The sequence below is a fragment of the Argiope bruennichi genome, chromosome 10 (assembly GCF_947563725.1).
Source record: "Argiope bruennichi chromosome 10, qqArgBrue1.1, whole genome shotgun sequence".
NCBI lineage: Eukaryota > Metazoa > Arthropoda > Arachnida > Araneae > Araneidae > Argiope > Argiope bruennichi.
This window is the reverse complement of record NC_079160.1, coordinates 80,185,486-80,209,354: the sequence shown is the minus strand read 5'-3', so window position 1 is coordinate 80,209,354 and position 23,869 is coordinate 80,185,486. Positions and strand designations below refer to the sequence as shown.

Below are 23,869 nucleotides of genomic sequence, written 5' to 3'. Positions count from 1 at the left end.
ACCTTCAAATTTATTAGTGTTATGCATAATTAAAAAAAAAAAAATCCATTTCTAAAAGAACATAAAAGTAAATTTGATGGCTGCTTCACATTTTTATTCCACGGTACTTTATGAAACCTTTTATTAACATTGCAGTTAATCTCAAGACTAAAATTAAATCCATAAAAAGTTAATATATTATCTCTTAGATTAACGTTACGGATATTATTAATATCATCGATTGGATTGCTGAAAAAAAAAACTATTTGTTAGCTGTGCAATAAGATTATTTTGTTTTTCAAAACTAATTTTGATTGATCGTTATCCTTTCTGTACCGTTATCTTAAATCCTATCTATATGTGGCTTGTTAGATTCGAAGCCTTAAAACAATCGCCTGATTTCTTGTACGGCTTCTGACGATGTCCCTTGAAAACTGATCAGTCATCCGATTTCCATTTACTTTAGAAGACGCTAGCTGATACTCTCTGCGTTACTCAGAATTTGAATACTTTCATTTATAAAATATTTTTAATATATTAATACCAATACCATACCAATTAACTGACTGTCCTTGGGCCTTGATGTAAAAAGTAAAGGAAATATTTTTTTTTCTTCAGTTCTATTAAATCAATAAAAAAAAAAGATTTTAAACAGAATTTTCAAAAATAATAGAATAGATCCAAATCTAACTGTATTTCAAAATTGTCTGCTTTTAAATTTAAAAAAAAAATAACAATTGAAGAAAAAATTGCGCTGAAAAAGTAAAATTTTAATTTTAAGATGATATTAAAATTTTTCCTGTAACGTAATTTGCTTCGAAATTACTGCAGAAAAACGAAAAAATTTCTATTTCTAATTAACTTTCGCTTTTTAGAAAGTTGGCGGTATTCTTTTTTCTCTAAAGAATTCGTATGCAAAGTCTGGTTCAAGTCGGATCAGTTATTTAGGAGGAGATATGTAACTTACATATATAGGCCACATTGACTTTAATTTATATTGATTACAATTCCATTGAATATATTTTTTTGTTACTCTAGTATCCAGGGTGGGGGAGGAGTTAGTTTTTATGTATGTTTATGTAGAAATATTTCCTGGTAAAAAAAAAAATGACTTTGGTTTCTTTTAAAAAGTGACAAATTGAGTATTGTTTGGGGAAGATTGTCTTTTTAATTTCTTTTCAGAGAACAGCTTTGAAATCGTTTCTCAGTTATTCTTTATAGTTAGGCAAACGCTTTTTTTTTTTAAGTATAAAATTTATAAAGCGATATACTGTCTGTAAATTACGACAAATATGATTGAAAAACATGCAGGATGCCTTATAGAACGATCTTTGGACCTAAAGCTACAAGATTTGATACCTCATTACTATGCTCACCTAAAAAATTTTTCAAAATTTTTTTGTTAGATTTTTTACAAAAATAATCAGTTTTAGTATTTTTTCCCCTTCTGAATAATTATTTGGCCATTGTCACGGGGGGGGGGCACCATTGTTGCGCCGGTTTAAAATTTTATAAATTAGTTTTTCAGTGGTGCTCATTTTATTTTCTTACATTTTTTCTGAATTGTAATAAATTTGAAAGAAATATTTAAAATATAGTTTGCAATTATATTTTTCATTGTTTTAGTTACTGCATTTATTCACAAATGCACTTTGAGGTTATTAAATATTTCTTTGCATCTTTATCGTGACTTTCATTAAAAAAAAAAAATCTGTTTGTGGACTTTACATGATGAAAAACAGAAAATGAATTTATATTATTGTAAAAAACAACGTGCAGTTTGAAATAAGAATACTCAGACATTTAAGTTTTAAATTATACTATAATGTCTTAGACTTAACCCCATTAGCAAGGTTCATTGGCGCAATAATCAGGACAGGTGTAAGGTTATTAAAATAATAAAGCTTTGATCTCTCCCACAATTCAATGGTTGAAAAGATTTGTTGAAAAAGTCATGACCGTCAGGCTATATTAGAGATTTAATTGAAATTACCAATCGCAACCAAAATTCCTAGCGAAACCTGTTTGGTCGTCAAAGGCAGCTAGTCTAAAATAAGTCTTTACTGGAATATCGATTTGTGAGGCTAAAAATTAAATTCCATTTAAATGTATTAAACTCTAATTTATGTATTTGTATAATTGTCTAGACTAATTATATTTTACTATAGTACTTGTTTTAATTACTTAAAATTGCCTTCGAGGTGTAATCCATTACTTAGCTACTATTATCAGCACATGGCAGATAAAAAGCATTGCATAAGAGAACTTTCGTCAATATGGAAACGAGGAAGCTTGTTTGTTTGTTCGTGTACCTATTGTTGGCAAGACGGTGCGATTCTACAATACACCTAAAACAGTACACATGGCAAGGAACGTGTTTTGTAGAAATACATAAATCAAGGATACAAAACAGAAGCACCTTTTCGACTTCTTAGAACTTACTGTTTATGGCGGGAATCCCTTTGAGTGTCTTGTTTTATTTGACGTCATTGTTTCGATGACGTCGTCGGTCCTTGGTTGGGTTCCAGTAGACCTTTTCTTTTTCCTTCCCTGGATTCATTTTAAGTTCCTGTTGCTGTGTTTAAGCCAGATCTGCGATTGGTTCGGGACTATTTAACAGTGCGTAAGGATACACCGAATACCTTTCCTCGTTCTGTCAGCCTGATTTGTCACTAACTATAATGACACTTTTATTCTGTGGGCGGGGACAATGAAATAATACCAAAATAGAATGTTCTGAAAAGTATATATATTGAAAGAAAGAAAGAAAAAAAAGTTTTAAAACTTTTTTATTATTAATTTTAACTAAACAATGCATGAATTTCCATGTTTTTTTATTTATTATTTACGAAAAAGCAAAGCAAATTCCAACGTCTAGTCCGAAATATATTAGCATATTATTGATTTAAGATTGATAAACCAACATTTGTATTATTTTTTAAAATTTATTTATAGTAGTGGTAAAAAAAAATATCATCACAACACGCATGTGTATAAAATCAGTTACTAAAACAGTAAAAAGTATTATTGTGAAACATAAAATGAAGTTTCAAGTATGCGATTGTATTTTAACTGTTAAGTATATTCTGTGTGAATGCCAAGATTTTAGAACACAACGATAAGTTCATTTCGGCACGACTGTCTTTAACTTAAATGGCATTTTAAGTGATAACCCTTATTCAAATATTTTTGCCTTTTTAAAAGATATTCGAATTTTACATCCGATTTAATTGTAATTTTTTTTTAAATGCTTTAATTTTTAACGCAAAAACCATGCCTAACAAATATTTGACACAGAATAACCAAATCTGGTCCTTGTAAACCAAACCAAAATATTATTGAAATTGCACGAAAGATATTCGGTTGTAAAGGGCCGTAAAAATGGTTTTCATGCTATTATTTACTACGAAGTGAGGAACATTTTTAAACTTACGATTACTCTTAATTTAAAATTTTTAAAAACCCTTTCTTAATAAGCATCTACTCCCTTTCGGTCCTATATTTTTTAATGAATATATTTCGATTCAGCTAGGAAGTCGTAAATTTATAGAATTTTGATCATTTACTATCCAAATTTTAGTTAAGGTGTTTGAAAATTGAGGTGGAGTACAGCTTAAGACTTCTAAAGTGGCACATGTTGCATATACATTAAAACTTAAAGCCCAGATATACTTTATACTTTCTTGTACGAAGGATAGAGAAAGTATAGTAATCGTCAAAAAATTCGAACTCGAGATTTTGATGGATCTCCACGTTTCAGACCACCCTGAGTCCGAAACACGCATTTCTAAAGAATGTCCGTCTGTCTATCTGTGACAGAGATAACACAAAAACATTTTGAGCTAGACGGATGAAATTTGGTATACAGGCTTAAAATCAAATCTTTAGATTTCTATCAAATTTTGAGTAAAATCTTTAGAGGAAGTGTCATTCCCGACGGTCCGAATATTTCACACAATAGCTACAAAACAAAGAGTGCTACATAGATAAAATTCGGTGCACAGATTTACTATTTTTAGTATAGACACCTACGAAATTTTGAGCGGAATCCAATAAGGGGTTGACCATCTACCGGTCTGTGCTTTCAGAAACATGTAAACGTGATAACTCAAAAACGAAATGAGTTAAATATATCAAATTTGCTATTTGATATTGTGACTTTAAGTGTAGTTTTATGTCAATTTTTTGTTCCAATCGTTTCAGAAAAACGCATCTGAAACCCAGATTCGATATTTGGATATTTTTGATCGCATGCCAGGGATTAATCGCCCAAACACTCTCCAAGGATCACATAATAAATTAAGTAAAAATGTTGAATTCACGCAATATTTCGTAGCTATTGTACGCCAATTCCTTGCAAGGCGTTCACTGGGATAACGTCTTTATTAGACAGCACGCGAGAAAGTTTTGAAGAGACTACTCCCGCTGGTTTCAAGAAGCCTCTAAGACCAAGTATAAGGTATGAAAGATTTCCTTAAAATTATTAACCACCATTCATTCCGCAGAAGTAGCTGGTTGCCAAAGACAGCTAGTATAATATAAAAGCACAGAGTTGTATCAATTAACTAAACTATAAATTGTTGGAATATTTGCAATGCCTCTATTTGATTATGCATACCTGAATATACGTTTTTAAATGGCCGCATTCCATGGAAACCGATATGTAAATGAAGCAGTACATGGAAACCAATTGTCTACATTTCAAATAGTCTTGCTAAATATTAACTTAGTATCACTTTAACATACAGAATAGCTGATTGTTAATTACTATCCAAGCCTTGTATCTGCGGGATGTTATCAACTGTCATAATGTTTGCTGTAGCGTGATATATTCACGTGGCATTATTAATAGGAGTGGAACAGTTATGAACTTCTAGACAATGCGTTATCAGAAAATGAATATCAACGTATGAAAATCTAAGGTGTTCTAGGAATAGCTAAGCCACGATTCTTGAACGCTCTTTTAATTAATGCATTGGAATTGTATGTGAATTCAATGTCATCTGTTTGTGAAATTTCTCTTAAATTGCCTTTGACTCGAAGTTGGGTTTTGAAAGGTTTCATTAAAATTGGCTCACTCGCTTACGACGGTCACTATTGACTCGTTATTATTACGGTCATAATAGAACCGTAGTTGAATGAACTCGCATTGATTGGTCGATTGTTTAATGTTATCGTTTATATAACTATGTGAAGGTGGTTTATTTAAAATAATGCTAAACAATTTTTGAATTATATTTCCTTTCTATATATAAAAATCAAAGAACGATTTTTTTTAAAAATTTTTTTAATCGCTTGTAAAAAAGTGTTCTTTTTTGCACTTTAACTTACAATTAACGTTTTTGAACTCTAACAATAATGGTATTCTGAATACCTCTATACGGTTTCGCGTAAGATTCGGAATTTGAGAAGTTTCTTTTCCATTTATGCGTAATTTTTGCGAAGAAATCAAGTGATTGTTCATAAAAAGCCACAAAATGAATGACAAGGTTTGAAGATAACGCATCTAGAGGATACAGAGTGACTGCCATAAAATTCAATTCTCATTTAAAACAGAGCGCATAATATCGGATAATTGTTGTTTAAAACAAAATTCAGATCAAATATTACTTCTAAATATCTTAAAACCATATTTAAATCTATTTTATTGAGTGTAGTGAATATTGTGTTGCTTTTCCCGTGCTGTCGAATGAAGTCATTCGTGATTACTTTAGTGTTGAGCAGCAATCGTTTCAAAAATTATCTGATGTTCAATTTCCTGAATGGCTAATGAGTCACGGCGGGATAGGATTAATTTTTTTTAAATGTATATTTTAAAGCAATGATTAACATTAGAGTTAATGCAAAACTCAACTGGTATATAAAATTAAAACTGATGTAAAACTTGTAGTGAAGAAAGGCAATGAGATGCATGTAGTGTGAAGGTTAAGGGTGTTGAAATTAATTATAATTAATTTTTAACACCCTTTTAAAATTTAAGCCTGTATTTAAAAAATATTTTTGTATTGTTACTGTTTTTGCTGTACGATTGCTACTGTTCGGATATTATGAACGTTTTTGTTGATCCATATGAGTTCGTAGATCTTAAATTCATTGACTGTTATTGATCAGATTGTTCGTGAAAAATGCCCGAGATATTTTTTTAATATTTATCTTCTATTTTTTCCAAGTATTTCGATTGAAAACAAAATGGTACTAAAAAGGTTAGTCTCGGATTGGACGATGTCAAGTGCACTTGCACCTGCATTCCAGTACTTTTATTCTCAAGTTCGGGGAATTCCGGTGCATCGGAGTGTCATGGATAGAACGGTCATGTTATTCAGCTGGAAATACTTCGATAGGTTCAATCAAATATTGAATTATGACTTACGGAAGATGCCTTTGATATTTTTCAAAGCCATTTATAACCATTTATGTGCCAGCTGTATTTAATGGCTGGATAATCTAGAGAGATTGTCAGTTGTGCTTTAATATTGGTATATAGTTCTAACGCATTGGCACTCGCGAAAAATATTTAAGATTATTAAATTTTGTACATGTGATTTTTGAGTCGCTAATAAATGCAGACACGGCTTAGCAGGAATTAGTTTTGCCATGCGTTTAATTTAATTAACGATATGTTTATTTTCTGCTTGATTATTTGAAGTAACCGTAACCGTTGCAATGGATCGTTGTATACCTGGTAAGTGAGATACCAACTTAATTTATATATTTTCACAAATATTTTAAATAAGAAAGAATTTAAAGGATGGCCGTGGTAAAAGTGTTGAGTGCCTGTATGTGTATCTAACTTACTTCTGGATTTTGTTGGTGAAAATATAAATCTAATCTCAATTCCGATCTTGACTTCTAATAAGAAAGTAAAAATAATTAACCCATCAAGAAGCTAAGTAGCCTATCCTTGCTTTTTAATTCATTATTATATAAAAAAAAAATGCTTGGTTCGATAATGCTTTTGAATTTTTTTTTCTAAGGAAGTAAATTTTTATTGACTACTAGCTACCGCAGAAGAAATAATTTTGGAAATATCGTTTGAAATTTAAAATAACTACCTTGTTTAATTAGGAATGATAGAAAGAATAATATTTATTTTCTTGTCGACACTGAATACATTCGTTGAAATTGAATGATATATAAAGGAAAAGTAAAATTAATATTTATTCTTTACTTTAGATATAATAATTGTACTATGCCTATATAACCTTCGCGCAAGTGCAAGCAAGTTGGCAAAGTTTTATCGCAGATTTAACGCATTATTTAACGTCTTTATTTAAATTGAAATATTTTAATATTACGTCTTTATTTAAATCCAATATCTCTAAATCAAATTTCTTTGATATAGAAGTAAAAAGCCGCTTCCCCCAGTAAAATCCTCTACTTTTTGTCTGATTAATTTATTCGATGGAATTATCGTCAGATAATTAACTCTGTAAAGCACTCATTTTTTGACCACTAACAGCTGAAATAAAATCCTGTTTGAAAAACAAAATAGATTTTGTAGAATGGATATGGAGATGTGTGTTAAAATCTTCCAGATCAAAAACAGTAAACAAGACTTCTTGTTCGTTCATGGCTTAATCAATTATACTGTAGTCCCTGTAGAATTTTTTGTCTGAAAGCTTCTGAGGTAATGAGATTAGGAATGGAATTGAGCGTATCAACAGAATTTTAATTTGGGAACATAATTAGATTTCTTTGTCTTTGGTTTGGGTTTGAAGTTGAATCAAATTGAATTGAAGGAATTGCTTTTCCTATTGCTTCATATTAGCTCCGAAATTGATTCTGCCGTTGGTGAAGGGGTGGGAATGGGGGCATAGACAAGTGAACTAAATCCGAAGGAACTTGGAATGATTATATTCAGAATCCGTTATTAGGTTAGTAATTGTGAACTTGATGAAGACGGTTGTCACTTAAAATATAGAAATAGTTTTACAAGCAAATTGTAAAATGTTACTAAGTCTTGGTATATTTGCAGAATTAAGACACTCTTAATTTCTTTAATTTTTGTATCGGAAAAGAATAGTATTTTTCTTGACCTTCGTTATTGCATACTGTCATAGTGTGTGTGCCGGTACAAGGGCAACATAAATTTCAAGGAATCATTACGACAGTTTCTCGCATCCAAGCGTTCATGACAAATTCTACTTTGGCACCCTCCCTGGAAATACTCGGAATACACCCCATGCCAATTCATTAAAACATTTGACAGCTACCTGTGCGTGTGTGTTCTACTTATAATCGCAGGTCGAACCGGCTCATGATTACACAGCTGGCGCGATAACGCGACATAAAATAAAAATCTCGGCCTTATGCCAATCTTTCAGATGGCTCGGCGTTGCGGCACCCTTTTATGAAGACTCCAACGCGCTTGATAAATTTTGCCGCTCAATGACCTCAGTTTGTGCGAAATCGCGTGATACCTGCTTTACCGCTATGGACCTTTCGGAAAATACCTGTCGAGGCGTCTTGCAGTGTGATGAGGTTCAATGTACCTGGCTGTCCAGATTTTTCAGAACGATTGGCTTTACGATTCTGTAAATAATTGTGGTTATTCATGCTAGATTGAATGTATTCGAAGAAAAACGGGAACGTTTTTTAAGTAAAAATGATTTGACTCAAGTTAATGTTATAGGGCAGAAGTGTTGACAAAAGTGTCTATTATTTAGACATTTTCTACAGGTAGAATTTTAAATGGTTTAATTTTTTTAATCTTAGTTAATGGTATGGTATCCGCAAGGAATTAAGTTTTGTATAAATGGCGGTTCAGTTTTTCGTCTAAAAACTGGGTATTTTTTTTCAAAGACTTGCACAGATATTCTGACTCTTAAAAGTTTTGGATAGGTAAAGTCATCAGACGGTGGCAGGGAGAGACTTTTAGAAATATATGTCACGTTGCATAATGCTATAATTTTTTTTTTGCTTTTCTCCAAAATGTTAATATTCTAATTTCCTATGAGTACCTTTGACGTACAGTTTTAAATTCATGGTTATACACGTCAAACTGAATATATGATGGCAAATGAGTATTGGCTACTGAAATTATATTTCACCATAGGTTATTTACGAGTTTATGGAGTAGTTGCTGTTATAAAAGGTTGAATCAAAATCGGATCCTTCATTTAGCCTATTTTTAGATGTCATTTTTAAAAACAAACTTCGTATCCTATTGATAGAGATAATACGCTGATCTTTTTAGTTTTCGTAAGGTTGTTCAGATTGACTTAAGACGCTTTCCTCTTTTTAATGATGCTTGTATTTCAAAATTTAAATATCGTTCTTTTCCTATCTCATATTCTTTTGCAAAAAAAAGTATAGCAAGATTGTAATTGTCAAAAAAATGAGATTTTAATTAATCTTTGCGTTTTAGACCTTCCTAAGTTTGAAAAATATTTTTTTGTCATTATGTCTGTCTGACAAAGGTAACTCAAAGACACTGTGAGCTAGAATAATGAAAAATGGTATATGGACTTGAAATTTGTGGATTTCAGCGAAATTGTAGGCGGAATCAACATCGAGGAAGTCTTAACATGAAATTTGTGGTATTCAGCGAACTTGTAGACGGAATCAGCATTGAGGAAGTCTGCCTATCTTTCTGGCTGCCCGAATGTAAGTTAAAACGAGAACTACAAAATAAAGAGAGCTAGATGGATGGTTTTTGTACACAGGTTAAAAATCTTAAGTATAAACACCTATCAAATATGGAACCAAATCTATTAGGGGACTGACTTTTTGTTGGTCTATACTTTCGTAAGCATGCAAAAGCGATTACTCAAAAGCGCAATGACTGAAATAGTACATGGCATTTTGTGACTATAAATGTTCTGTGTTTTGATTTCAATCCGATGGAAACAACCCGTCCGAAATTGGAATTCCTGGTACCTTTTATTAAATGCCAGGAATGAATCGCCTCCCACCAAAAAAATCGCCTAGGATCACACGGCAGATTCGGTAAAAGCTTTAAATTTACACCAAAAATCAACATTTCATTAACTATTGATCACCAGTGTCATTGACGGCTTTACCTAAGGTCCTAAATTTTATTAGAAAGTACGCGAGAATGCTTTAAGACAATTCCAACTGGTTTAAATTTTTGTTTTTCTCATTACCGCGTGTTTCTGTTGTAGAGTCCTTTTTTCTAAACAATGCATAGTATAATGAAAATATACAGAATATTAAATATTTTATTTATTTTATTCTAGATATTTTTAGCCTGAAATAATTAGCAACTTAAAAACCAAATTATTTTTCTTAAGCTCATATAATTCTTAGAACGTATTAACTCGGGCTATATCCTTAAACGGTTAAACGTAACGTATTGTATGTAGTGTCTTTGAATCTTTGAACAAAGCGCATTTTTTCTTAGACAAATAAATCTCGGCATGAGAAGTTTGCTTTAGTATAGACACTTGAATTTCTACGAAACTAAAGAACAGATGCCAAACCTGCATTTACTAGAGACACACAATAGTAAACGCAGATGGTGTAACATGAGATCTCTTCCACTTGATATACCAAGCACAATGCGAAGCCGCCAATTCGAAATTTATTTTCTTTTCTCAAGAAATTTTTAGTTTCTTCTTACACCATTATAAAAAATAAGCCTAACTTTGTTTTTGTCTCTCTGTCTTTGCATTTCTCACAGAAATAGGAGAAAGAAATCGGAAAAATGTGACCTTTACCGCCTTCTTGCTTTTAATTGCACAATCCGTTTCCACCGCAGCTAAGTAAACAATAGCCCGCTTCTTGGAAGCGGGCTGTGTCTGTTGTGTTCCTGGTAGAACATAAGGCGATGAACAACCCCCGTCACATTCTGAGTCAGATCTATTCCAGGGTAATTTTCTCGTCAACGAACCGAACATTAACGCTGGATCGTTCCAGCAACAGCAAGTATTTAGTGCATTTTAGTTGGAGCGTGATTTTATGCGCTTTGTATTCCCAGAGATTCATTCCTTGTCACGCAATGCTTTAGTTGTTACACGCAATATCTAACCTCTTCTTCTTTTCTGGTCTATATTCCCAATTGCCATTTAGCTGGTTAGTTTTACGGCGAATTCATCTTGGATACTAAATAAGAGCTGGACTAAAGGAAACGAGGCATGTAAAATGTTTCCTTAATTGATGTTTTTATTTTCATGGGTTTCCCCCTCCTTCCTTCTTTTGGAGTGTTTTTACCTATTTTTCCTTTTGAGATTATTTAGGTAAGGATTGATCGGACAATTTTTGGTTTGCGGTTCTTGGCCGCCAGTAAATTCTGGAAGTGACAAGCATGATCGATTGTCCCGATGGTTTAATTTTCTGCTTGTTTTCTTTCATTGAGGTGAATAGGATTCATTTTCTTTTATTCTTGAGTGGTAAGTTGGCATGTTGGAAAAAGAGTTATTTTGTCGGTCTGGTTGCAAGCTGTGTTCGATTATCTCTTTTGTGGCAAAAGTTTTGCAATTATTTTGATTCCATTTGTATGCTGTATATGTAGTTTATTTGCAATATCTTTGGAAGGGTTAAAATTTTGATAATCGATTAATACCTGGCCTAATCTTATCGATTTGTTTGGTGTTCTTTTATTATTAAGCGTGATTTGGCCGGGAGACAGCTTTTTATTTATTTTTATCCACGACCCCATTTCTGGTGCAAGAGAATTCCATAGCCCCATTTTAAGAATCGGAAATTAATTCAGACCCCAAATGTTCTCGTTGCTGGAAAGCAAAGTAAGAACATGAAACATATGTTAAGTTTAACAAAATGAAACTGACTTAAAACAAATTTAAGAAGTAATATTTCTAATGAAAGGCTTTAAACCCAGGTAATTCTGAAGCATTTTAAATTACTTGAAATAAAAAAATTGACAGTATTCGTTACCAAAATTTCAACATTCCTTCTTTAACACTGGGTTAAACTGCACCTCGAATATTTAAATATTGTTTTAATTTAATTCATATTATTTACAATACTTTTTTAACTAGCGTTTGTGAAATAGTTAGCATTCAAAATTTTAACATAATTTATTGTTGAGGACTGCAGGCCGCTATACAATAATCATTCTTTTAAATGGTCTTGAACTATTTAATTCGCGAAAACATAGAAATGACATATAAAATTGTTTTCATCGAAATGTTTGTATCAACGCAGGCATTCAAGCATGCTGTAATGAACGATCATAATGGCAATTGAAAACATTCAATTACTTATGCATTAAATGAGTTGGGTTAAGTTTTGTTTACTACTTTAAACCCTTCTCTTGTAATTACACATGTGCTGTATCTTAGTAAACTTCAGTAATTGAAAAACAAAGGAAATTGATTGTATGAAGAAAGACTTGGAAAGGAAATAATTAGATTGACTTGACAATGAATCTGATATGTTCAGAAATAATTGATATACATAAGGAGGACTTAGTTTGAAAGCCTGTGATTGATATTCTGTTCTAAAAATTATTTGAAATTAAAGATGCAGAAAGAGTCCATGATATTGTGTAACGCATAGAATTGTATAACTCTATTACCAGTAATATAATAGCTTATATATCACCTGCATTGTCAACTTTTTTTTTCCTCCTCTTGTTCCTTGTTCAACCATATATCGAGGACCCAAACGAAATATTTTTTTAAATTTATCGTCCTTTTTCTCTGTATACGTTATTCCCAGAATTTACTTGTCAAGAATTGAGCATGGGTTTCTGCTTACTAATTACATCTTAAAATAGCATCTTGTTGTCACATTAGCCTCTTTTGATCGAAATACTAGCCTTTAATGACTCTGCTTGTCGTGGCAATTATGTTTAAAACATACACATTGTACTTCCAAGGACATCGCTAGCACTAAATATGATATCACGAGACAGGGTGATAAATCGAACGATAGCTGTAACACGTGACTTGGCAAATGATGTTTTGAATGCGATTTCTTCCAAACCGGCAACAACGAGGGTTTTGGCAGGTGTCTTCTTCGAAGGCGGTTTTCGACTAATGAAAACGTGCACCAAGTAACTAGGCGAAAAGACTTCTAAGTAATGTAAGGAGGGCGAGTTTGATTTTTTGGCAGACGGCCGCTTTTGAAAAGCGTTTTTGCTCGGTAAATGGTGCAACAAAAGCTGTATAGTAAGCACTGTGACATTAGAAAACTGTTTGTGATGAATAGTCTGCTGTGGGAAAAAAGGTTTTTGTCTTCACGATGAGGCAATAAGCAAATTTCTCAATCTTGACATAATTGGAACACACTCCCGAGAAGGGATGCTTGCAAAGAAGAATTTCAAAGCAAATTTCGCTGTGTTAGTAGTAAGGCTGCGCGAAAACCGAACTTCATCATCGCGATGTATTTTCCGACATATTTCGATATGTCGATATCATTATCTATAGTTATACGCTTGATTGCGAAAATGCGAGCTGCGAATAAAATTGTGAATTTAATCTGAATTAATCCTTTTTTGCTTTTATTTCTGCAGATGAATATTTAGAGATTAAATAAAGGACAGTCAACAACCTTCAGATAATCGCAATTATTTTTTTCATAATGGTATCATTAAAGCAGTTTATTCCAAAATGATACGTTTGATACAAGTATTTTTTATATATATTAGAATATGACAGTATTTAAAGAAATATTCACAAAACTTCTATGTGAAGGTGAAAAAGAATGAAGAGCAACAAAAATAAATACTAACTGATAACCGAGACGAAATTGGAAACGCAAATTAATTGTGAATATCGATTTATTGTATTGCGATTCATCGTGAACTATTATTCATAATAATGATTTCGATAGATCGATATTTTTCGAGAACTGGCATTAAAAAAAAATCGATTTTTTTCGGTAAATCGAAAATCGGCACAAAATATTAGCATTCTCATTCTGCTATTTTTTAAGGTGCCTAGATTTTTGGGAGCTATTGTAAATATTCTTGTCTTTTTCATTTGAAGCTGTGTTGCATTTATAATTCTGGAATATATTGATGCTTACTATTTTTGGCGTTAAATAGTAATACTCTTGCTGTTTTTGGCGATCCTTTTCAATGCAACTAAAAGTTTTTGCAGTTTTAGTGTTAAGTCCATGTAAAAAAAAAAAAAAAAAAAAAAATCGTGAATGCCAGTGATTTATAGGTTGTACTTGCGTTAACTTAGAATCAAAGTTTCAAATTCCCAGTAACCTTGTAGTCTCATTATTCTTTTTTTTTTTTTTTTTTTCCTTCCACTAATATATTATTACAAAGGTATGGGGAAGTACGCATATGATATGACGTATGGCGTATTTAATTTTAAAGATGGATGCGTCGCGACGTTTTAATATTCTTATTTGCTAACTGTACTTACTGTTACTATATTACTTTTTATTATTTCTGCAACAGTGAATTAGAAACTAAAGTAGCCCTAAAGACAAAGATCAATAAAACGAAATTATAGTTCGAAACATTTTCTCTTTTCAATGCCCTTTAATGCCTTTAAAAAAAACAAAAAAAATTGAATTTGACACTTACAACTTTGCAAACGTTGAAAAACGCACAAATCAATAAAATTATTGCATCTGCTCTTCAAGTTACGGAACGTGTACATTGCACAAATAACTTTCCCAAAATGACGGGGTTCGTCTCCTATAACCCATTGTTTATCTTTAAACTGGGGGCATAAAGGAGAAAATGTGGTTAAAAAAAAAAAAAAGAATGGCGCAGGATGTTAGAAAGCATAAATTCTTGCGACTTTTGCTTAACTCTTTCTTGTTTAGTGACGTCTAACGGTTATCATTACCGGGAGAATTGCAAATGTCCGTTAAACCCTTTATCGGAGAATCGCCATAGCGTGCTTCTGACAAATAGCTGGTTTTGAAATGTTTAATTAGCGAAAGCGCTTGATTTTTAAAAAGATAACTAAACCAGCGGGTGTGGTCTCCTTAAACTTTCTTGCATACTCTCTAATAAAAGTATCCCAGAGAACGCCTTGCGTGGCATTTGCATACAATACTTACGAAATATTAACTTTATATATGAATATAGAATTTTTACCGTATCTATCATGTCATCCTTGACGATTCATCCCTGGCATGCATTTAATATTATCTGAAAATTAAATTTGTGTTTTGGACGCGTTTTTCCTTACTGATCAAAACAAAAAAATTGACACTGAACTACACTTATTGTCACAAAATCGCATACCAAATTTGATGTATTTAAGTCACTGCGTCTTTTTATCGCCGGCATCCTGGCATAGGGGTAGCGCATCTTCCTCTTGATCTGGGCGTCCCGGGTTCGAATCCCGGTTCGGGCACGTCTGTTCTTCATCTGTGTTGTATCTGTGAGGTGTGTGAATGTGCCCCCCCCCCCCCCTGTAAAAGGGGATTGTGCAAGCGAATGTGTGAGTTTCATCTTCATATGAGCTTTCTGTCCCAGGGTGTTCAGGGGTCTTTACCCTCATAAGCTACTGAACCCCCTTTCCGTGGTAACGCGGAGACGACATCATCATCATCACTGCATCTTTTAATTATCACGTTTACATTTTCTGAAAGTACAGATCGACAGATGATCTATCCTGTCGGTTTGATTGATCAAAATTTGATAGATGTCTACACTATAGATGTTAAATCTATGTACCAAATTTTATTTGTCTAACTCTCTTTGTTTTGTAATTATTGTGTTAACTTATATTCGAACAGCCCAATATGCGAACTTCCTCCGCATAGATTTTATTCAAAATTGATAAAAATCTGCAAATTTGGTATAAAGACCATATACCAAATTTCAACGGTCTAGCTCAAAGTGTTCTTGAGTTATCTTTGTCACAGACTGACAGACGTTTTCTGAAAATGTGTTTTTCGAACTCTGGAAGTTTCTGCAACATGGAGATATCGTCGAAATTTCGATCAATGCCTTAAGAGTTTCGCCTCTGAAGAGATTCCAAAATAATTAGAAATTAGCATCTGGTGGTAATATATTCCAGGATTTCAAAAAGTGAGAATAATCGATTGCCACCAGAATCTTCGAAAGCATTAAGAGAATTCTGTTATAAAAAGATTTTTAGCAGTAATTCTTTGTTGAAAAGCATCAGTTTATAATAGAATCGGATAAGAATTATTTTGAAGCTGAAGTAACCTCTCACAAAATAGAGTATTGATGGATTTTTTTTTTTTAATATATATCAGAATTACAAAGTTAAATTCTACTTCTTTTGTCAGTCTCTATTACAAAAGAGCTATTTATTTTATTTCGACATGACGCATTATAAAGTTTTTAAATTGCAGACAGCAGTCTTTTCATACCACTTTTGATACAAAAGATCATCTTTGATACTACACTTATGATAATAAAATCGAAAGATGGAATATGAAAGAAATCTAGATGTGAAAACGATTGTGATAAGATTAATGAAACGATGGTGCAAGATATGGCACAATGCTCTGGCTTCAGTAATATCAAGATATAATAATTTTAAAAACAAACAAAAACTATCTATACATATTATATGTATATTAAAGCACTTAACATGAATTTTATAAAATGAATAACCCAAATTAGACATCTGAAAATAAATCAATAAACGTTGTGCAACAAATCGTTGACACTACAAGAACAGTTGCAAATTCAGTAAAATGCTGCAAGTTCTCCCAGCAACAAAAGGTAAATCGAGTGTGGTCAATTCTCATCTTTGTAAAAACGGTGTCCAACTCTGTGAATAAAACATCGTTGACGTTGCCTGTATGTGTTGTCGCACAGGTATATCTAGTACTGAATAATATAAATTTTCATAATACTTTAACTCGCGTCACCTATTTTATTAACCAAAAATCCATTGTGGTAAACGGAGAAACATTGTGAGTCAACAATATGCGACTAAGCATGTGATCTTAAGATCAATGTTATTTTATTATTGAAGTTGTATTTGACATTATCCCAGATAGTGGCTTGAAATAATAATAAATCTCCTTATTTTGTATATTTTGCTTTTTGTTTAACTATTATTTTATGAATCTTAAATTTTATCTTAATCTAATAGTTGCTATAGTTACATTTGTTTCATCATTTTCCAGTCCATTCTCTCAATTTGTTTTTTATGAAATTGCTCAATAATTCGAATCCATCTCGCATGCATTCGCGATAAGTTCACTCGAACCATCCTCTAAACAATACTTTTCCCATAATAATATTTATTCCTTTCATCGTGACTTTATCATCAAACCTCTTAAGAAATGATAAGTTTCTTGAATTGAAGAAGCGGAGTTCATCTCTCAGCATTTGCAAGGACTGCTTCACCGCGAGCATTGCTTCGTTTTATCTCAGCAGTTTGTATTCGTACAGAGTTGTTGGAATGAAGCTTATGAAGGTTAGTACTTACTTATATGTGTATCTTTTATTTATAATATGGAAACATTCTATGTGATAAATTATTTTGCGGGCTCTTTTATAATGTTTATTAGTAGGGCTGTAGAAGTTACTTTCTTGTTGTCGTTTTTTACTATAAGCAGGAGTATTTAAAAAGAAAATCTTGGAAATTCTAGCTTCCAATCGCAATCTTTGTAGCATGATAATGCTTTGTTATTAAAACTTGACTGAATTCCAGCAGCGATAATGTGCACACAAAAAATGTCATTTCAACGCATTTATAAAACAAAGAAAAGTATTGTTGTAAAATATATTTATGTATTTAGAAATTATTAAATTAGGTGATAAAATGTTCGTTAATAAAATTGGTGTTACTGTAAACCTAACTTTCAGAATTTTAGACTAAAAAGTTTCTAAGGCGATAAAATGCACTGAATTTATAATAGGAAATGATACAATTCCTATGAGTTTTTAACTAAAATTTATTAAAATTTTTTAAAAAAATCGTTTTTTAATGAGCATTGTCTAATAGATCGTTTTGAAAAGTTCTTGCATCATATTTGTCATTTTGTTACAGTTTTGGTTTGTCAGTCAGTATGCCAGATTATAAGTGCTATGAAGTTAAAATATATTTGGGAATCATAATAATTTTTTAAAATAAAACTTTGATCACTGGATTTGAAACTCATTGTTTAACGTCAGCATTGATCACTGGATTTGAAAATATTGTTTAACGTCAGCATCAAAAGAAAGAATTTATTTTATTAAATTCTACTTCTTCCTCTTCTTTTATTTATTATTTTAATCCATTATTTATTTAAATCTTGAATACAATTTGTAGAGAAACTCTTTTGAAGTAACCGATTACCACATTTTTAGAATAAATGCTTTGAATTTGCCACCGCCTTTGAAATTAAGGTTCTTTGCAATTTACGTTGAGAAATCGAAAAGTAATTTGCATATTACGATTTCCTTACCTATAATTGTTTTTTTAAAAGCCTGGATTATTTTAAAATCCACTTCAAGGATTAATTCAGCTTTATTTCACATATTTGAAAACCATTCCTTTTATTAAGCATTCGTTCTTAATGAAACGAGTTTTATTTTATTCTTTTATCTTCTTTGTGCTCAATTGTAATCATACTTCGTACCAACTGCCAGAATTTAATTTTTTTTATTTATTTATTGTGAAAATCATTTGCGGTTTTCTTCAGCCTTTCTCATTACTGTAACAATTAATTGCTTTCATTATGGCGTGATTTCATTAAGAAAATTTAATACTTGCACAATTAAATTCCTGAGCGATTTCAAACCAATTAGGGTTAAGACGAAAATAATTTCTATTCGATATAATAAGAAAACCGTGTAATTATCGTTATTTACTGATTTTGAAATTCCTTGCATTAAATTGAAAAGAAAGGAATTGAAAAATCGTTCTTTTGAGCCAGCTATTGAGCAAGAGAATGAAGTTTTTTTTTTTAAATGTTCAATATCTAGTTTTTCTGCCTTCGGACACTCATGCGGATGGATGACCCAATGACTCCTTGGTTCATGTAACCTCATCATTAGATAGGGTTTTTCGAATGAACTTAAGGACGTGATTGTGATGTTCGTCAGTTAACTTCTTTATCTCTCGTTCTATCAAAACTTCCTTGATTTCGCAATGCTTGCGATTTTTAAATCGTTTGCAAATGCACAAATTTACAAAGATTGTAACTTTAAAAAAATTAAACTCTGATTTTTAGGGCAACTGAAAAACTAATGGGGAAAAGCCCTGAGTGAGTTTTTGATCATAAATATTAATTAGTATTTATATGCTTTAATTATTTTCTCAAATCCACAGAAAAATAATTTGTTGGTAATATGATGTTGGTCGTTTGGGTGTAAAACTTTTACGTCTTTTCGATTGAGTGAAAATTTAATACATAACTAGTTACTAATTAAATTACGCTCGAAAAAAAATGTGAAACAAAGTATTTTTATTTATCTATTAAGATAGATGTGGCAGTTTTGTTAACATAGGTTCAAATTTAGTTATAAATATTTCAAACACTTAAAAAAAAAAGTTAAGAATTTTTAAGGTTTTTTTTTAACACTATTCTTTTTAAATCGATTTCAACAATGGGCCAAATGAAATGTTCTTGAGTTTTATTAATAAAATATTTACTTTGTATTTTGTTGAATTCAACTGTGGTGACCAATTCAATGTTAAAATTTGACTTGTTATTGAAGTGAACCACTGAATACGGAAGAATTAACTTCAAGTATTTACCGAAGAAATGCAACAAGACATTCGTGTTTGCTTGATTTCCTCACCCGTTTTCGCTAAGTCACGTTACTTTACAGCGTAGATGAATCCGCAAAAGTTATGACTCAATTTTACCTTCACCTGCTAGTACGAGGATTAGTGACGTCATCGGCCAATACGAAACAGTTTTAAGCTGATAAATTCTTTCCTCGGTCTCTGCTTCCCTGTATTTATTTTGTTGGTTGAAAAACGGCTTTTTTTTGTGTGTGTCTGTATGTTAGCTTCATGTTTCTTTTTATTCTTTCTTTTTGACTGTATTACAGTATGTGGATTTTCGCTTTTTTCTATCTTATAGTCGGGAAGAATATTAAGATTAATTTCAAAATTATTAATCTTAAAAATATTAATCGGAATTACTTATTCCGATTAATTCCAAAATTTATTTTGGAGAATCTTTGTTTAATATTGAGAAAGAAATTGAAATAAATAAATGAAATAGAACGGTTTAATTTTTTGTGACTTTGCAAACCGTAAAATTGGTGATGGTTACATTTTCCAGAATTCTAAAGTTACTGGAATTGGAAGTTTTTTTAGAGAGATCTTTTTTGTTCTTTTCTGTTCTAAATTCATTTGAAAGAAATTGTTTTAACTATAGTTTGATGTTATTGAAGTGAGTCATGTTGCGTCTGAATGCAAAAATTAGTTTATTTGTTCGGAATTGATTAGTTTATAGAGATAATAAATCGAATTTAATGTGTTTGGAATATAGTATTATTGAAATTACTTGAGTTGTGTAATTCTCATTTCATATTTTTACAATGTATTTATACTTCGAACACTCTTAATTATTCAGAAATAAATGTATTACTAATGTATGAACTCATGAAGAACATAAATTATTTTGCAATATTAGAATCTTGGTTTTTTAGTATTATAGTCTTTAAAAAAAAAAGCGCATTTCTTTGTGTTTATTCTTTATTTATTTTTGTGCTGCACTTCAATTCAATTTCGATCTTTCCAGATCTCTCCCTCTCTTTCCCATCCATTAATATCCTTTCTTTATTGGTAGGTCAAGGTTTTGCAGTTCCCCCTTGTTTTTACTGTATTTCATTTTATGATACCGAAGATTTGAGGATCATTAACGAAGCTACTTTTTCTCTCTGTTAGTTTTCTTTTGTACCATCTGTGGTGAAATGTTGTGCAACTTATTACGATAAAAAAAAGGGGGGGGGGCGATTGATTTTTTTTTTTTTCACTCACCCACCTTGTGGTTAAGACTATGAAATTCTGTTCGCGTTTTTATTTATTTGATATTACTTTAAGATTTTCAGAACTTATCAATTCATCGATTCTATGCTATTACTGCCATCTGGTAGTGAATTTCAATTTTTTTTTGTTATATATAATAATGGATTAAGAATTAATGACTTAACTAAAAACTTTTTTAATTATTATTTAACATATAAATTGATTAAACAGAACTGCAGAGCTTTTCAAGACAAATTTCATTTATAAATTTGTATTGATAATGTTAATCTCTGCAAATGGATTTTTTTTATAATTCTAATGAATGAAAGGAAAAGCTTTTGATAAGCATTTGTTTAATCAGCGTTATTTTATCTAAATTGACTTTTATGGATTAGGAGTTGTATTCTGAATTTTATCTCTTCCTTGGCAATAATAGACACCGATGGACCTGATATCGCAACTTCTTCGTTTAAAGATATTTTGTATAGTTTTTTTTTTTTTTTTTTTTTTTTTTTTAAATTGATGTGCAGTAATTTTTTCAAAAGTTAAGTAATTTTTAGCAATCCGAATCATCCTCAGTCAGAATAGTAAAATAAAATATTCAAAATCTTAATATAAATATCAAGTGCTTAAAGAATGCTGATTAATATTATTTCAAAAATTCACTTAAGGGATGGCCAGGACGTCCTTGCATTCTTCAACATCGATAAGACTGACCTTCTAATTTTCTAATCAGTCGCCATCATTCTTGGATATATAAACATTCAATCAAATTCGAATACCATTCATCATTTTGTTTTATTATTATTGTTGATCTTTAAATTTCTTTGAAATTTACCACTACCATTTGCATTTTATTACTGAAGTGACTGGTTTTTCCTCAATGATTTTAATAATCATGAAGTTTTTTCTATAAAAAAAGCATGAAAGTAGTTTAGAATTTTTATTATCGTGCGAGGATTTTTTAAAAAATTATCAGGATTCAGTTTAATTTTATTCTCTGTCGAAAATGTTATTTTTAAATAATGTTTTAAATAATTAATAAATGTTTATTTGTTAAATAATTTAACAAATAAAATGTATATTTGCATTTGGCAGTAACCGTAAATGTCGTGCAAGTGTTAAAAGAAACACTTCAGTTTTAATATGTCAGAAATGTTTGAAAAAAAAAAATTATTCTTTACAAGTAAAATAGCACCCATAATATTTACAAAACAGATAATTTTGCTGCACATAGATGTTGCACTTTAAAAAAAAAAAAAAAAAAGCTATACGTAGAAGCAATTAATCGACATTTTTTGCCATGGGAGGCAGTTAAAGTGAAATTTAGTTTGTTCTCCAGATAATGTAACGATCAAATTCCATTTCAAATGGAATTAACGTATATATTTGTAACATGTTTATATATACTGTAAAGACGTTTACAGATTTTAATAGCACCGCTTATGTTTTTAAATTTCATTGTTAGCACCCTTAGTGTTCGGGGAATATCTGTGTAGTATTCCAATTCTTGACAAGTATTCTCCACATTTCCGCTGTCAGACTTGGCGCAGCATCTGTGATCCTAATTGTGCATGTATCGGTATCTTTAACTGGCATTGCAAACTCTTTGTTCTTTATATAATTCCAAAATTGACTTTGGACAATAATGACCAATTGGAATTCATGGAACCGAAGAATATATTAAACTTTATTCCTTTGTTGATGTCCTTTTAATAACGATTGAATGTAAAATCACTATTTCTGGTTTAGTTGCTGATTTTTTTTTTATTCTTGAAGTTAATTTTTATTTTATATCATAATTCTGCAGCATTTTTAATTTCTCGGGCACATTTTGTTTAAATTTATTAATCCTATCGTTCGAGTAGCTATGTTTACTTCTCGGTTTTTATATTTGGCTCTCTTAATAACTTATGAAGTTCATCTTTTTTCCTCCCAAGTCTGTGTCTTATCGGTGTATCCTATCAAATGAGAATAACTAAAAAGCTTTCTGTACTCAATTGAAATTCTAATTGTTGTAAACTCTCGATAGTCCTCTGTTTTTAATCCTTAAAGGTTATTAAATCACTTATTAAAAAAGTGACGTTTTTGTCCGCACTCCTAAGAAAAATACTAACCGATATTGTAAGAAAAAAGAACAGAAAGCAGTTTGCAAGTACTTAAAATCTTCCGCTTTATTAAATCATAATAGTATATGTGGACCTACTTTAAATAAAAATGCTCAAGGGTTTTCTTGTGGATTCGCATCATTTTTTTTCTTTCGGCACATTTTGCGTGTTGACTCTCCACTCAGTTTTCTATGGATAATCAGTGACGTAGGAAAGGGTTCCCCTCACTTCACTTTAACGAGTTATGTTACACAGATCGAATGATGAGGCGACATCGTGACGTAACATGCAAGGTTTTTCTATATCTCTAGTATCAGCCATTGGTAAACATTTGTTTGAAAGGAATCCTTACTTCTGAATAGAAGAAATTCTGGTCAGATAACATTGTCGGGCATGATTCTGAAGGATTTGAGCTAGCGCCTGTGGAACCTTTATCGAAGAGATTGTCTCTAGTCGAGATTATCTCGTTTTGAGGTGGATTGTGAGTGACGGCATTTGTGATCTAGTGGAAGAACATAACCGCAACAGTTGAAGAGCTTACGGAGCTAAATTCTGCGCCACAACAAAAAAAATTGCGAATGATATCAGATCAGAAAAAGAAGAAATACACTACACTCCCTAGTATCCGCCCTAATGTGACGGAAAGGTAGGCCGGATAACAAAACAGCCGGATAGGCCGGAGTTCTATGAATTCCGAAAGACTAAGTTTTATACCAAAACTCACTGCTATAATACGTATTTTCTCACTTCTTATTGAGTACTAAGCCCTCCATTTATTTTAATATGAATGCAGCCGTGGCTTAGTGAATTATAGAAGCAGTTGCCGGTAATGTGTCGAGTTAAAATAAAAGGTTCTGTAGTTTATGTATGTTTATATACTGCACTGCACGTTTTAAGAATTTATTAGAGAAAAAGTAAGTTAAAGGATATAAAGTATTCACATTTTAACATAAATTCTGTAGTGTCCAACTTAAATGCAGGTAACAT

The 23,869-nt window shown here is 31.4% G+C and overlaps 1 protein-coding gene across 4 annotated transcripts in view; it reads left to right on the top strand.

The window, feature by feature from the left end:
* LOC129987939 (phosphatidylcholine:ceramide cholinephosphotransferase 1-like) overlaps positions 1-23,869 on the top strand; it is a 138,010-nt gene that overhangs the window by 77,309 nt on the left and 36,832 nt on the right. Inside the window, exon 1 of one of the 4 annotated variants that reach the window (XM_056095950.1) lies at positions 17,176-17,279. The exons of the other annotated variants lie outside the window; for them this stretch is intronic. The gene's annotated coding sequence lies outside the window, so the exon portion shown is untranslated. Of the gene's footprint in view, positions 1-17,175; positions 17,280-23,869 lie in introns of those variants that run through there. 4 annotated transcript variants of the gene reach the window in all.